Here is a 16,871-nt window from a genome sequence, read left to right on the forward strand (position 1 = left end):
AAAGCTAGTTAAATTCATTACCTCCTGTATTAAAATTACCCCCTGACCCTGACCTCCCATGGCTCACCCAGTCACTCAGGCTCACTCTAGTCACCTGGACCTTTATAATGGCTCTTGCACCTGTGCTCTCTCTGTTTCTACGCCACCCTGACCCAGCCTTTTTAAAAGTACATCACCTCTAGATTATCACATTAGCTTCCTAACAGGTCAGCTAGTATCACGTTTTCCTCTTACCTTCTCCCACACTCAACTCATCCTGCCCTTCTTCCAGACCAGCTTTACTAAAAATTTTCATCATGTCACCTGCAAAAAATCTCAACAAATTCCTTAGACCTGTAGGGGGAAAAAGTTCAAAATCTCTAGTTCTTTGATTCCTAGCTGACTTTATTTCCAATGCCCACCTCTACCCTACCTCTACATGATACCTTTCCATTTTAACTCTAAAATTTGCTGTCCAGTAAATGTATTGTGGGAACTCTGAGTCAGGGCCATAAAGTGAAAACCCATCACAGAATATAGGGCAATCACACACAATGCCAGCCTACTGCGCTGCATTTTCCTCATCTGTAAACCAGGGGTAGTAACAGAACCTATTTGGTGAGGTCAATGTGAGAATTAAACTCGTTAATGAAATGCTTAGAAAATGTGCCTGGCATGAAGTTAGTGCTCAATAAACATTATCCGTAATCAGACTTTCCATACAATCCTTGGCCTAGAGATCAAATGGACATAGTCACTTGCAACTGCTAGAGGTATTTAAAAAGGTGTCTCACTTGACTGCTCCCATATCCTATCAAGAGACAGGCTCTGGCTGCCCTTTCACTCGCCATTGGGGCCCCGTCTCAGGCTCTGCAGCACTCTTCTCTGGAATTTCCTTACACCTCCTCCCCCTGTGCTCATGCATGCTGTTCCTCCATTTACAATGCTTATCCCCCACCTTACTCCACATTTTCTGCCTATGTAGAGTCTATCTACTCTTCAAGGTCTAAACAATCCTAGCTACAAAACTTAAATAGTGCACTGACTTTCTTGCTTACTGTGAACCCTTCCTAATTTTTTTTCATTAGTACAGTCTACTCCTCTTTCTTAAATTTCAGAATTTGCACCCAGGCAAATGTGAGGGGCTGGGGACCACTGAGTTCCTGGTTTCCTGAGCCCTCACCACCACCAAGGAGAGCCTGGGGCAGCCAGACCCCTGGTCACCACTCGTCCCCAGCAAGCAGCCTCATCCATTCACCCCAGTGTGCTATCAATAACATCATTTTCTATGCATGCCATGAATGAAAAGGCCTGAAAAGCAGTGGGAAGAACTGGTTTCTTCATTTCCCTGGCAACTCTGCTCTTACTTATTTGCTCTGGTATTAAACTACCGAACTTAATTAGGAATTAATACCTGGTTCTGGACTGAATCTCATTTTAAAATGGTTTTTGTTTTCAGGCTCTTTTACATACCTAATTGAAGTCATTCCTCACAATTTTCAATTCCTACTCCTTCTCTCATCTATTTAACTTAACAGAAGCATGTTGAAATAAAAAATTAAGGTTATTAGGAAAATACACATATCTGGAAAATCAGCATTTTGAATGCTTATGATTGTAATAGTATTACAAAAGCAGTTATACATTCAATTTAGAGCTAATTATTGATTGAATGTACTCAACCAGAGTTGTTTTCATTAGTAGCTAGAATGAGCTCATGAGTGCTTGGCAGACAATGCGCATAAGAAGACAGAGCTACTAAGGTGCGTTCATCAATCGTTTGCTTATTCATCCACTCACTTCTCTCTTCATTTAGTGAACTTTTATTGAGTTTAAATACTAGAAACACAAATACAAAGACACAGAGTCTTCTCTAAAGAAACTCAAAATCCAAACAGGGAGACAGAACTAAACAACTAACCTGGTGTGTTAAGTACTGTTACAGAAGATAGGCAAGATACAGTGAGAATATAAAGAAGGGAACACTTCACAGAGGAAAGATCCTTGACTTGGATTCTGAAAAAGAAATAGAAGTTTGCAAATGGATGAGGTGTGGAGGTGGTGTGAGGATGGGGAGGTCATTCCAGAAAAATGTCACAGAATATGCAAAATGTGTATAAGAATATTTCAGTCTGGCTTACTGAGAAAACCAAAGTATTTTGGGATGTCTGGATTATTGGAGAGAAGGAATGTCATGCAAGAATGACAGAGCCAACAAGAATCAGAGAATGACTATATTAGCATGTGTAAAACTATAGCCCATGTATTCACATTACACTCAGTCTAAAGAAACAATTTCCCTTAATAGAAGATAAATGGTTCCCAAATTCAGAAATGTATTTCTTATTCAGGAACACAAGTGTTCGCATCTATGCAAAAATGCATCAACTTTTCATAATTAATGGATATTGGCTATGAATATGATCTCATTCATTTTCCCTTATTCTCAGTGAGCCACCTTTTGATTATTACTTGGCTTCCCATGTAGATTTATCTATGCCGAGTGAGGATGAAAGACTGTCTTTACTGGTGAAGTCATCTGGACCTGTAGTCTTCTTTGTGGTAAGGTTTTTAAGAAGCAATTTAATTTAATAAGTTATGCAACAACTTAGAATTTTTATTTATTTTTGTGCCTTTTTTGGTATGTTGTATTTTTTAAACAAGTGACCTATTTAATCTAAAATTTTAAAAAAGACATTAGACTAAATATTTTCAAAATCTCCTTTTAGAATTTTTAACATTTTTGTAAGATTTAAAATTTTATCCATTTGAAAAAATTCATTTCCGATAGTTGTTGAGTCTTTTATTTAAAAAAAGAGAAAAAAAGTATTGCCAGGGCTTATCATTTGGATTTTTTTTTTCAAATAAAATTTGGCTTTATTGATTTTTCCTATATCATAAACATTTGTTATTTCTTTTCTTAAACTTTCTTTGGACTGAATTTACAGTGACTTTTCTACCTTCTTGAGATAGAGTCTTACATCATGAATTTGCACCTTTCTCTTTTTCTAAGTAATGAATTTAAGGCCATGTACTTCTCTTCAAGTGAAGGTTTAAATGTTTCAGATAAAAAGTTGGTACATACTATTTTTATTATTATTCATTTCAAAATATTTTGAATTTCCATTGTGATTTTTTATCTGACCCAGAGATTACTTTAAAATGTATTTCTTAATTTCAAAATACTTGGGAATCTTCCTACTTATCTTTTTGTTAGTGCTTTCTAATTTAATTGTACTGCAGCCAGAGAATTAATTTTATATGAAGTCATACTTTGCAATCTGTTGAGGTTTGCTTTATAACTATATGTCCAAGTTGTGTGGTTTTAAAAAATATTTATGTATTCTTGAGAACTATGTACTCTGCAGTTTTTCAGCAGTGCTGTGTATTTGTCAAGTAACAGATTTCTTAGTTGCGTTATTCAAATCTTTTTTATCTTTAGTGATGTTTTTTTTGTCTGCTTGTTCTATCAGTTACTGAAAGAGGCTTGTAACATTTATATTATAATTCTAAATTTGTCTCTCTTTGTAGTTCTGTTAATACTTGGTTTATATATTTTGAAGCTATATTATTAACTATAAGTAAATTTGGAATAGTACTATTTTTCTGAAAAGTTTAATTTTTTTATCTTTTTATTAATTTTTATTTTTAATATAATCATCAAAATCATATATAAATATAGTTTAAAAAGCAGGTGGTCACACAACCAAGAAAGTAAAAAAATAACCAATAAAACAGAGAAAATATTTGTAAATCATGTAGTTGATCAGAGTCTAGTATCCAGAATACATAAAGAACTCATATAACTCACCAAGGTGAAGAGAAACAATCCAATTAAAAAATAGGTAAAGGCCACAAACATTTATCTAAAGGAAATATAGAGTGGCTAATAAGCACAATCATTATGAAGTACCCTTTTATCTGCAAATGAAATGTTTTGCCTAACTCTACTTTGATACTAATAAAGATTTGCTTTGCTATTAATAGAGCTAAACCAGCTTGGTTTTGACAGTTTGCCTAGTATATTTTTTCACGTTTTTACTCTTGGCCTTTCTGTATCCTTATATTTCAGATGTGACTCTTACAAGCAGCATAAAGATGTTTAAATTCAACTTTGCAATTTAAATGGAGCACTTAGTTCATTTAAACTTACTATAATTACCATATATTTGGACTTAAATCCTCTTTTTACTTGCTTTCCATTTGTACTACCTATTCTTGTTCCTTTCCCCCTCCTTTCTTGCCTTATTTTGGATTGAATATTTTTATTCCATCTCCCCCCTCTATTGGCTTGGCAGTTACATTGTACTGTTCTTTTAGTGACCACCCTAGAGATTACCAGTATCCTTAATTCATGAGTGTCTAATATAAATTAGTATGTCTATCTCTTCCAGGACAACACAAGAACATTCAATCACTTTAATGTCAACTTCCATGCTATTATAATTGTGTATTTTATTTCTATAAATGTTCTAAATACCATGAATGTAATTTTACTGTTTTAAACTGTCACTATTAACTTATATTTACTTACATTTACCAAAAAGAAGATTCATCTTTTTATTGTGTTTCATTCCTTCCATATTTAATCTGGAATCACTTTCCTCCTCCCTGAAGCATTGCCTTTAGTATTTCCTTTAGTGTGAATCTGCTGGTGACAAATTCTCTCTATTTTTTTCTTAAAAAGTCTTTTTCCACCTCTATTGTTGAATACTTTCTTAGGATACAAAGTTCTAGGTCAGCAGTTATTTCTCTGAACATGTAAAAATATCACTGTATTCTGTCTCCTGTTGTTTGGTTAATAAATCAGCTGTCGGTGTAATGTTGCCTTTCTGAAGCTAGTCTGGACTGCTTCCCCTACTACCCAGCTATTTTTAGGGTCTTCTTGTCTTCAGCTTTCAGAAGTTTTACTATCATAGGCTTAGAAATCTTAACCTGCTTAAAGTGTGCATGGCTTCTTGAGTCTGTACATGGGTGTCTTTCATCATCTTTAAGAAATTATCACTTAGGCATACTCTGTTCAAATATTGCTTCTGTCACTTGTCCATCTTTTCTTTTGAGATCCAAACTTTGTGTAGATTAGAACTTGTCACTTTGTCCCATCAGTGCTTTATCTAGTGATTTCTTCCAGTCTACATCTAGTAATAATTCTGTCTTTGACTATATGTAAACTCTACCAAAATCATCAAATGTGTTATTTTTTGTCATTGTACTTTTCAGTTCTAGAATTTCCATTCTTTTTTTTAAAAGATTTTATTTATTTATTTTTAGAGAGAGGAGAAGGAAGGGAAAAAGAGAGGCGGAGAAACATCAATGTGCTAGAGATACACGGATCAGTTGCTTCTTGCTTGTCCCTAACTAGGGACCTAGCCTGCAACCCAGGCATGTGCCCTGGGAATTGAACTGGTGAACTTTCAGTTCACAGGATGAGAGGCTTGAATCAACTGAGCCATGCCAGCCAGGGCTAGAATGTCTGTTCTTTGAATTGTTTCCAGTTCTCTGAGAAAGTTCCCAAGCATGTTTTTCATTTCCATATCCCCTCTCCATGTAAGTTATGTGTTACATAGCACCACCCCCTCCAAGAGCCCTTCCTTTTACATAGCCGTCCAGCTCCGCCCTCAATAAGCAGAACTCTCCAGATGAGAGCTCCAAGGACCTGTGTGCTCCACTACTTCTCCATTTCTAAATTTTCCCAGTAAACTCTAACTTATGTTTGCATTGTGTCACACGGTGATGTGTATGTCCACACTGATATGACTAGTGAGTAGGGAATGTGATAAGGTCTGAATGGTATTTTGGTATACTTGCTGGTAATATATCCTACTGTTAAATCGACATTAAATATTCTAAATTATAGAATATATAATTTATACTTTTGTTGAGTTGTATTAGCATAAATCAGTTCTCAAGAGATGAATTTCATTACATGTGCTGAAAAAATCTAAGTTCTGAGGTTTCAAACTGAAGTATCAGGTCCTAGAATATGATGACCAGATCAAAAAAAAAATCCCTGTTTCCTGTTTAAGTAATGATCACCCTCCCCAGATACACCCTCTCTCTTTATATAACTTAGCTGAAACAGAGACTAGTAGCTCATTGAAAATTAAATCATTAATCATGGATAGAGAGAGCCTTGATTTTATATTTGTCACTTTATAAGTGAAAGAAAAAAACAGATCAAGTAAATATATATAGCGAACATGACATTAAAGTTCCTTGTGGGATTATAATTATGAACAGTAGCTTAGATTTGCATGTTGCTTTATTCTACTTGCCAACAGTCACAGTATACCAACCAGAGTATCACACAAAACAAGATTATAGGTAGAATTTTTCCCAAAAGTTCACTAAATACCAATTGCTATAAAATAGCAATGAAGTAACAAATGATTCTGCTTGTATTATAAACTTCAAACATGTTTTTAAGGCATAAAATGCCAAGCAAACTTGTGATCTTATAATATAAATTATTACTGTTTTATATGGGCCTTTAAATAAAACCAAGAGTTCTTAAAAGCATAATCATTAATTCTACAATATTTCAACATGAATTAATTGAATCCTAATATCTTCAGCAGAAAGTTAATCATATATACTGCTGAACAAAAGTAATATAACATAGCTTAGGTTAAAAGGTGCTTGCTTATAAATCATTAGAGAATTAAGAAAAATAGTCATGTAACTGTAAATGAAAAATTATGATGTAGTATTATGATGCTCTAGTATAAAGTACTTGTTTTGTAGATATACTAAAGACCATAGACATTCATTGTGAATGAGAATACGTATCTTGTTTTCACAATGACCAGACACTTCATAAGCCTGGAAGTGAGGGCTCTCTACTATTTGAAACCCAGTTATCTTTCTAGCTTTACCTTCCACTCTTCCCCTTTATAAACCCTGTACTTCAGCCAAATATCAGCCTTACCCCTCATGTTTTCGCTTCCATTGTTCACTTCACTGGGAATAAGTCATCCCTGTGTATCCTAACTTTATACTCCTCAGAGACCAGCTCATACATCAACTTCCATGGAGCCATCACTGATGCTGTAAACCAAAAGTAATTTTCTTCCCCTGAACGTTTGGAATCTTAATGTATTCTTTCCCTAAGCCATTTACCACCCTATGGGGGAGTTATTTTTACATATATCATTGCTACACCACAAGGCTGTAAACTACCTGTGAGCAGGAATCACGTTGTTTAGTGGTTCTTTTAAGGACTCTCCTCTTATGAAGTCTTTCTAAAACATTTGCCTTGATTTTCAGGGGAATAACTCTTCAATTTTGCACACATATTTCACCAGCTTTGGTAATATTTAATTAAATCATGTAATAGCAATAACTAGTGTAACTAGTGTAAAAGGTTTGGGAATAATCACAACTGACCCTTAGTAAAAATGCAACTCAAAATAATGGGTATTATTAGACAGCAGCCTGCTATAGGGAGTGATAATCTTGCCTTGGGCATCAGTCCATTTTACAGAGAAAATAGGGAGTTTTGACTATTCCATCAATTAGGTTTAGTGGAAAGCAGTTAAAAGAAGTTATGTCATTCTTTGTGTACATTTCTAGTTTCCATTCATTAGCACTTACACCCATGGAATTTTGTTTCAGGAGATGTTCAAAACTGCCAGACTTTTTTTCAATCACCATTGACTTTCAATTGATTTCAAATTGAAGCCTAAAGTCAAGATTTATTGACTGAACAAGTTTTATTGAACTCTGTGTGCTAGGCACTGTGTTAGTCAGGATTTTTTTTTTTACAGTAAGATAACCATGTGCGGCAAATTTTCTAAAAGATCTTACAATTCACTTCAGATTAACCAATTTCGTCTGAGCTATAGATTTGTGGTAGAACTACAAATTAATTTTTTTCTTATTTTATTCTTTGAAAATCTAGGATGTGTTTGCATGTTGCCACTAGGGGCAGCTCCACAGTAAAGCGAATTCGGTCCTCACCTAAGCCCTCACCTGTACGAGAGCTTTGCTACACACAGTCCACGTTCTCCCAGCCCAGCTTGAGAACACTCAGATGTGTGGGAACACTTTCCTGCTTCATTTATACATGTGTGAGAATAAACTATGCGATAGAAAGATGCACATCTTTTTAACTTTTTGAAAGGAGTTCTTTTTACTTATAAAATCTCAAAATGTATGATAGCAATTTGTTTAAAATTATTAGTTGGGACACTAATTTCTCCTTCCAGGTGTTTGTTTCCATGTGGAAGAATGGCACCCCTTCCTGGCCTAGCTTCCCCCCATCCCTCTCCCTCATCTCACTCTGTTCCTTATACTGTTAAGCATACAAGGCCGGGCTCCATGTGGAGAGGTCTTCTGAATCAGACTCGAGATATAAATTTGGCTGCTTCTGAGATCTGGTATCAGAAGGCACTTTGTTGTCCTACACCTAAGCTACATTCTCGGATATAATTAGCTTTATCAGTAATAAAGTTGACATTTTGATCTCTATTTGATATTCCTTTGATTTGTCTATCAATTGCTTCAGAACTTAGGCGGGGAGAAGAGGGTGCTGTGCAGCAATCCTGCTTGCCAAAGCCGGATATAAACAAATGACCACAAACACAAGAGTTGGTAAAGCCTAAAGGACATCACTTGACAGCAAGAACAGTTATGATAGCTCACCTACATGCTTGCAAGTATCCACCATAAAGTGATGTGTGGACCGATCAGACCAAGAGAAATTCACTGGTCAGAACCCAGCAATGCCCTGATCACATAGGAGTCTCCTTTGCAAGCACACAGGCACACCTGCATCTTTATCTGCACAAGCTTTCAGAACTCCAGGGCCACAGTGGTTGACATGGTGCTTTATAAGCAACATTGACCAATTTTAAAAGTGCATTACCTATGGTCAGCGATAATATTATATCTATGGCAAAAATGTCTATAAGCTGAAAGAATAAGTATTGACAATTTGAGTCAGATTGTGCAAAAAAGGTAAAAGTTGATATTCATAAATGCCTCAGCTTCCTTTAGCCTAGGGCAAGGCTAGTCTAAGGTTGCTTCTGCTGCTGTCAGCTAACAGGAGGAAGGAGACCTGGACTCTCATGCTTGTTCTGTCCTCACCCAGTGTCTGGTTCTCAGCATGGAAATAAAACAGTCTTTCTTGTCTTAAATTCTAGTAGAGGGGATGAGAGAAAAAACAAAGCAAGCAAACAAATGTTAGGTGGTATTAAGTACTAAGACGAAAATAAAAGAGGGTAAATGGGATAGAGGTCGATGGTTATTAGTTGGGATGCTACATCATAGAGGGTGGTCAAGGGAGATCTCTCCAATTAATGAGACGTTTGAGCGGAGCGTTGAAAGGAGGGAGGGAGTGAGCATGCAAACATTAGGAGAAAGAGCAGAGCAAATGATATTAAAATCAGAGATGAGACTGCTTGGCAAACATGAACAGCAAGTTGAGAGTGCTGGAGTGGAGCGAGGATGAGAGACGTAGGAGACGAGGTCAGCAGGACAGCGGGGAGCCAGTCTGCCTGGGTTTACAGCTTATAGGAAGGGCTGGGATTTTCCTCTGAGTGAGATGAGGAGCCATTGGACTGCCAGCCTTGCCATCTTTTAGAAGCTCAGAGATGGGCAGCTAGTCAGGCCAAGCTGATGGGGATGCATCTACCCCTGCTGCCCTGCCTCATTCAGGAATTTGAATCTTCAGCAGAAATGACTGGAAGGGTGAAAATCCATGGCGTTCAGGCCAGATAATCAGTTTTTCTGGTTCCCTGGGCCCCACCAGCAGTCCCCTGGGTCCTGTTCAGTTTGCCAGCCTAACATTCATTCCATGAACTCTTTAAAATTCTTCTAATAGATTCCATTTTCTGTTTGGTGTATAGAGAGTTGTTTCATTGCTCCCTGTTAGAGATGGCTAGCTATCATCAAGCTTATTGCTCTTCTTTCTCGGCTTAAACATGATCTACATTCCAGCCTCCCTTGAGTGAGGAGTGGCCATCAAGTGACAGAGTTCTAGCAAATGGAAAGTGAACACTGGTAATGTATGCCATTTCTGGGCCTGAATGATTAAAATCTCCCTCATGTGGTTCCCTGTGTTTTTTCCCAAGCAAAGCTTGAATCATGGCAACCTCTCATGTCACATACTGAGGAAGGCAGGCTGCACAGGTAAGGTACCTCAGTCCCTGAGTCACTACTTGGAGGAGAGCCACCAACCAGAAATACCTGCACTGGACTTTATATATTTTAATTTTTTTATTTAATCTGTATTGCATTTTTTTCCCATTACCATTTACTCTCCTTATGCTCCCCTCTCTGCACTGGACTTTAAGCAAGCTCAGAAGAAACTTTGATTATGCTAAGTCACTGACATTTGGTTTGTTACAGCATCAATTATTATCTGATACGAACCCTAACTGCACCTCTCAGTCATCATTAAGCATCCCTCTCCCCCTCTCCAAGTTAAACAACTGTACTCATTGGCACAGTAAAGTCTTTGTTTTTTATATATAAATATAATTTTAATTTTGATTATACAAGTCAAAGAAAACATTCTTGTTGTTAAAAATTAACCTAACATCAATAAGCAAAGTCTCCTTTAACTACTGCAATCCCTATTCTGTAATCCCTACTGTAATTAACTACTGTAATCCCTATGCTCATGCAGTCCCATGAGCATAACCAGAGATAACAGTTAATGGAAAACATTTGCAAATTAAGAAACAAAATAAAAACTGAGCCTGGCAAAAGAAATAATAGAAATTCTGTTTCAAAATTCTAAGGACACATGCAATAACAACAACAAAAAATGTGCAAGAGGCATCATATGCAGATTTATGGGGAAGGAAATTTTTAAACTTTGGAGTGAACTGGGGCAGACTGGGTGAACAAGGTTAGGTGAGAAGAGGGATCTGGAATACAGTCACAGTCCCAAGGCTGATGTAAGCTTTTGTAAGATACAAACAACTTTCCAGGAAGACCAGGTGTTTGGGGCAATTCAGTCAAAAGAAACAATATGTTCAAAATGAGGGAGGTGTGAAACCACGTTCTGTGTCTCAGTGTGCTTTGGGGCACCTTTGGAAAAGTCTGTAATCCGTTGGGAACCGCCCTGCCTGGTATCAGAAGCCGTAACCCCTGCCAAGGCTAAGGCTGAGGGAGTGACCTTGGACCATAAACCAGCAAGGAGACAAAAGCTTATCTCCCTGGCAGGAGCACTGCTTCTGCTGCTTCATTCATAACTGACCCCCAATGCTTGGTCGGTTAGCCAATGATGGGTAAGATTCCCCAAGGGGGGACGACCTAAGACAGGCACGATCACGTGAGAGGCCCCAAAGGAAGGACTTTGGGGGCTACAGTAAAAGGGGGTGATGGACCCTCGCTCCTCAGCTTTGACATAGCCTGCGTCCTCATCATCTGGGAGAACTTCTCCTTATCTCTTAGTTACCTTAGTTCCCTTGCTCCACCTAAGCCTGAAACAATGACAGGGTGGTGCTGCTTGCTCTGTGCTGAAAAGAGTGGGTTCCCCAGGTGATCAGGCCTAAGAAAGAATATGTAAAATCCTGTGAAACCTGCTTTGTTTAGAATGCTCTCAGTTGAATGACGAGGGTCGGGGAAGAAGTAAGTTTGCTCCTTAGAGTTTTTTACAGATCCTTGACCCTGACTCAATATAGGCCCTCAGACTTCCTTGTTACCTATTGTTTGATCCTTACTTCCTAGCAATGAGTAATGAGCTTTACCTGAATTCTTATGCAAACGAAACCAATAAAAAGCCTCTCCAGCAGGGGAACGGGGCACGCTCCCCACTAGAGAGAGTGGCCATTCCATTCCTACTTCCCCACAGGACCTGGTTGTCTCTGTGTATGTTTTTCTCATGTGTTGATGAGCCATTCCAGCGTTCCGAGGTCACTGCTAGTGAGATCTTGACAGTAATCCTGAAAATCAGAAGACCTAGTGGCATGTATGTTAGTAATATACAGGTGGTTCCAAAATGCTACTCTGACCTCCAAGCGGACTGGAAAATACCCATCTTCCTGTATTTCCCAGGGCTTTAGACAGTCCTGGTAATGAGCTAATGATGGTTTACACACACACTTGTTACTAACAGCTAAGGTAACCTGAGTTATTGAGTGCTTAAGACAGGTGCTTGACCTTACAACCAGGACTAGACAAAGAAAGAAGTGATCCATTTGAAAGTACAAGGTTGCAAAATAATCAGTATCTCCCTTCTTTCCTATTCCCTCCCCTTCCTAAAGAAAATATTACATGTGAACCACCTGCATAAACTTTTCCATTTACTTCACCTAGAAAATGTCTACCTAGTTTGGGTAAACATGGTACAGTACTCATCAGAACTCTGAGTTTACTAAGTTCTCCACTATCACAGAAGACCAAGGGCAAAAATCTGTCAGGTTAAGAGAACCAAAATAAGTCAACTGCAGTGTGACAGAGCTGGTTCATAGCTTAGTAACTACTTCAGACCAAAACCTGGGCAAGTTTCTCAACGGTGGCACTTTTGGTTACATAAATATGTCAAATACTTACTGACATTTTGGGCTACATAAATTTTTTGTTGTGTGTGAGGGGTGTCCTGTGGGCTGAGGATATTTAGTAATCTACCTGACTTCTAATAAGTACCCCACCCCCACTTGTAACAACCAAAAATGTCTTTAGAATTATACTAATTGAGAGCCACTGATATAGGTAGGCCCAAGGGTGGAGAAAAAAAAAGGAATCAACCACAGGCAGTGTTCACCCTGGCTGAGGGTGGAAGTGAAAAACCATGAAGGATAAGAACATTCTTGTTCTGGGATTCCCAGCTGAGGTGTTAAACACAGGCTTAACTCTGTAGCCTGGGAACTCTTCAACAGCTCTCGAGTATCAGCGCAGAACAGAAACTGCACCCCACCAGACACTGCTGTCAAATTCCTGTGAAGGTTGAGTGGTGGTTACTAAGAGACAGAGTACTTCATCTGAATAGAATGTGTCAAGCTGAGATCTTTTAAAAATATATCAGGGAGTCAGGATAGACTGATCCCCTGCTGGTCCACTTTTTCCCTCCTTACTACAACTATGAGAATTCCATAAAAGCATTGAGGACGAGGGCTAATTGGACCAAAAAATAGAAGGAACCTGACTGGGTTTCCTCATTTTCTGAGTGACTGACGCTTCAGCAATTTCTCTTAAGTTTGCGACAGAGAACTAGCCCTTCAACTGTGGCAGAATTTAACAATAACAATAATAATTTTTAAAAATAAACCCACCTCCTCTATGAGGTGGAACGAAGAATGTTTGTCTATATGCCTAGTATAATATATGGCATTTTTCTTTTCTCTACCATTTTTTAAAGGAAATAATCATAATAAAACACACCAAGATGTGCAGAGATGAGCTGGGATGAGTAAAAAAAAACCTCCCAACCCTGGGGCTTCCGGAGGGAGGACCTCTCTGCCTGTGCCAGCAGAGGCTGGGGGACAGCGGGCTGGCTCTCCTGGGTGTATATGGATCAGCCTCACAGAGATAACACTGGAGGCCCAGTGAGGACACCCTCCAACTATGCAGAGAACGTCTCTGAGAATCTTTTTGCTGTATATAGAAGAGTACAAGATGGGAGAGGGGAGAGGAGTTAGACTAGAAAATTCTTATTGAACAACAAGCACACACCTCTTTAATTTCCAAGTGCTCAAGCACACCACTGACTTTTTCATCTAGTCCCCAAATGAGGGCTGCCAATAATCCATCAAAGAAAATTAGTCATGATGTCCCAGTTACCCACAAATCCTCAGACCCTTCGTGCTAGATCAGCTCTGGATGATAACTCATTAACACTATTAACTTTGTGGTTTCTGCAAGTACAATATTAGAAAGCATATTCTTTTGTGCACGTGTAAAGTGTTTAGAAAAAATTTTCCAATCTTCATTTTTTTTAGTTTCAAACAAGTGATCTGTAAAGATTGGAGTGGGAAACTTTTTTCCTTCTCTTTTTTGAATGTAGTCATTTCCGTCTCCAATGTGGCCTTAAAACTGGACAGGAACTGCAACCTGAAAGGTTCATCTCTCAAGAACACAATTTACAAAGTCTGGGAATACAATCAATATTGATAACTACACTTTGCATCTCCTCTCTTCAACTTTCCAAGCAATAGTCTAGTATTTTCCATTCGTATCCTTGTTCTACCACTGTGAGTGGTTATTACACCTGAACCAAATTCTGTCATGTTAGGCTGGGGCATCAGTGCCTGGTCTCTGCAAAATTGAAAGTACATCAGTGGCAGCCTGGCTGGGCCCAGAGTCACCGGTGAGAAACACCCAGAGGACCTAGCTGGGCGCCCCACACCACCACTAGAAAAAAACATGAAACCTTTTACCTACAACATAATGCTAAACCAACATCATAAAAGGAAGTCTATCAAATTCCAGAGGGAATAACAAACAAGAGATTAAATAAAGTTCCTGTTGATACACTAGGAAGTAATTTATCAGTAACTTGCTCCAGCCTTTTTGTTTCTGGCTGAAAATTTTCAAAATTGGAAGCCAGCAAAAGATTCACTTGTTTAATTCATTTTTTATGGGAGGCTAGGTCAGAATAAATAGGATTCATGTAAAACTCTGTATTCCCCAAATCGTTTTTACACATTTTAAAGCATTTAGATCTTTTATAAAAGTTCTAAAAATTAAGATAAATATCTCATAATATTCTCTTATTCTTTACCTGCACAAAAAACCCAGCAAAAAATATGTATGTGATCTAATAAAATGTTTTTAAAAGCATAATTAATATAGGCTAATACATTTCTCCCCATTCCTCAGTACAATTTAGGTAAAAACTCATTTTTAAGAATGGTCTTTAAAAATAAAGGTTTGTTTTCTTAATTGCCAAATATAAATTCTACTGTAGAATGTATAGGAAAACAGAACAGCACAAAAAAGACAGTTAAAATAATCAGTAATCCCAACACTCAAAGATGACTACTTTTAATATATTGGTGTATTACCTTCATTGTCATTCTATCCTGAGATGTGCTTTTTTTTTTACACAAATGGTATGTTTTGCAATGTGCTTTTTAATTTAAAAATATATTCTGAACATTTTGCCATGATAATGAATATTTTTTCCCAACAATTATTCTCAAATGTTTTGGTCTCAGAACCACTTTATACTCTTAAAAATTATTGAGGACCTCAAAAAAGCCTCTGTTTATTTGGGTTATATTTATCAATATTTGTAATATTAATTAAAACAGAAACTAAAAAGTTTTTAAATAATTCATTTAAAGTAATTCATTGCATGTCAACAGTAACATTTTACAAAAACTAATTCTGTTTTCCAAAATAAAAGAACAAGTAAAAACAGTTAGTGAGAAAAGGGACATTATTTCTTATATTTGCAAATACTTTAAATGTTTGGCTTTAAAAAGCCAGATGAATTCTCATCTCTGCTTCTGCATTCAAAATGTTGATGTGTTCTGTCGGTAGAAGCATACAAAGAATATGTAGCCTCATACAGATTTGTAGTCAGGAAAGGAAGGAGCAATTTTCAGATTAATGTGAATATACCACACCAAAACATGACAAGTGGCAGTGTTTTAAAGATTACTTGTAATGTGGAATCTACAAACAACAACAAAAATCAATGAACCAAAAAATAAAAAAAATCACTCTGTGCTCTCACGAAAGACTAAAAGTGGAAAATGCAAATGTTTTAGTATTTCAATAAAAATAGTTCTGACCTTGAGGACACCCTGAAAGGGGCCCACACTTTGCGAATCACTGTTCTACAACCTCATATTTAATGGTTAACAGTGTTCTATCATAGGACACAGCATTTCACTCACTGCCCTGCTGTCACATATTTAGATTGTTTTCCAAGGTTTTGCTTTAGAAAAAAATGCTGTGACAAACATCTTTATAGATATCTCTTTCTGTACACTTGTTTTCTTAGAATAACACCTTAGGAAGTAGAATTTAGGGTCAAAAGCAAAGTTATTTTTTCAGGATTTGTATACATATTGCCAATTTGCCCTCCAGAAAGGTGTGTTAATTCACATTCCTGTCAGTCATGTGTACAAGAGCATTCTGTTTGTACCCACACTCTTATCAGCCCTGGGTACCACGTGAGCCTGTTTCAAGAGCTGCTTTCAGAAAATCAAAGTGTGACTGAGCTGACTGAGAGAGAGCCTGCTCTCCCCTAAGTCATACAGTACTTTTGTATGAAATATTTACTGGAATTCCCCACTTGCAGAGCGCTTCTCTGGTAATTCTACCACAGTGTTTATTTACTGCTAGTTAGCATTACTACAACTAGTATTTACTGGGTGTCTTCTACTTGCAGTAAGGTTTTGTTGTTGTTGTTGATAAATTATTTTATAATTATTAAATAATGTCAATTACAGTTGACATTTAATACTAAATTAGTTTCAAGTGTACAGCATCATGGTTACACATTTATATAACTTACAAAGTGATCCCCCTCACCTGTAAGTTTATACACCCCCTCACCATGTGAAGTTATTACAATGTCATTGACTATATGTTCTATGCTGTATTTTACATCCCCGGCAATAGTTTCTTGAGAGAGAAACCACATCTCATTATCTTAGTCTGTGTCACAGTGCTGAGCCCATGGGGTAGAGTCAGCATGGGTTAATGACAGCAACAGCATTTTCCACCTCAGACAGACCTGGATTTAAAGATTTAAACCATGTCGTCCCCGCTTACTAGCTGTGTGAGCTTGTGTGAATTTCTTCCCCTTCCTTTCCTGTGCCTGGTCACCATCAGTTAACAAGCAGACTACTGCCTACAGTACTTCATGAAGCAGCCACTCTGAAAGTATGTGCATAAAATACCTTGTCCAATATTTGGCAAAGAATAAATCTTCCAAATGTTTGCTCTGTTCCTTTTCTTTCCAATGTTGGATTAACCTAGTGAAGTCC

At 37.4% G+C, this 16,871-nt stretch overlaps 1 protein-coding gene across 1 annotated transcript in view; it reads right to left on the reverse strand.

Annotated features, from left to right (window-relative positions):
• Positions 1-16,871, reverse strand: part of CMYA5 (cardiomyopathy associated 5) — a 94,230-nt gene that overhangs the window by 58,077 nt on the left and 19,282 nt on the right. The gene's annotated exons all lie outside the window — the stretch shown is intronic.

Source organism: Phyllostomus hastatus, unplaced genomic scaffold (assembly GCF_019186645.2).
Source record: "Phyllostomus hastatus isolate PE091 unplaced genomic scaffold, TTU_PhHast_1.1 phas_contig_58, whole genome shotgun sequence".
NCBI classification, from domain to species: Eukaryota; Metazoa; Chordata; class Mammalia; order Chiroptera; family Phyllostomidae; genus Phyllostomus; species Phyllostomus hastatus.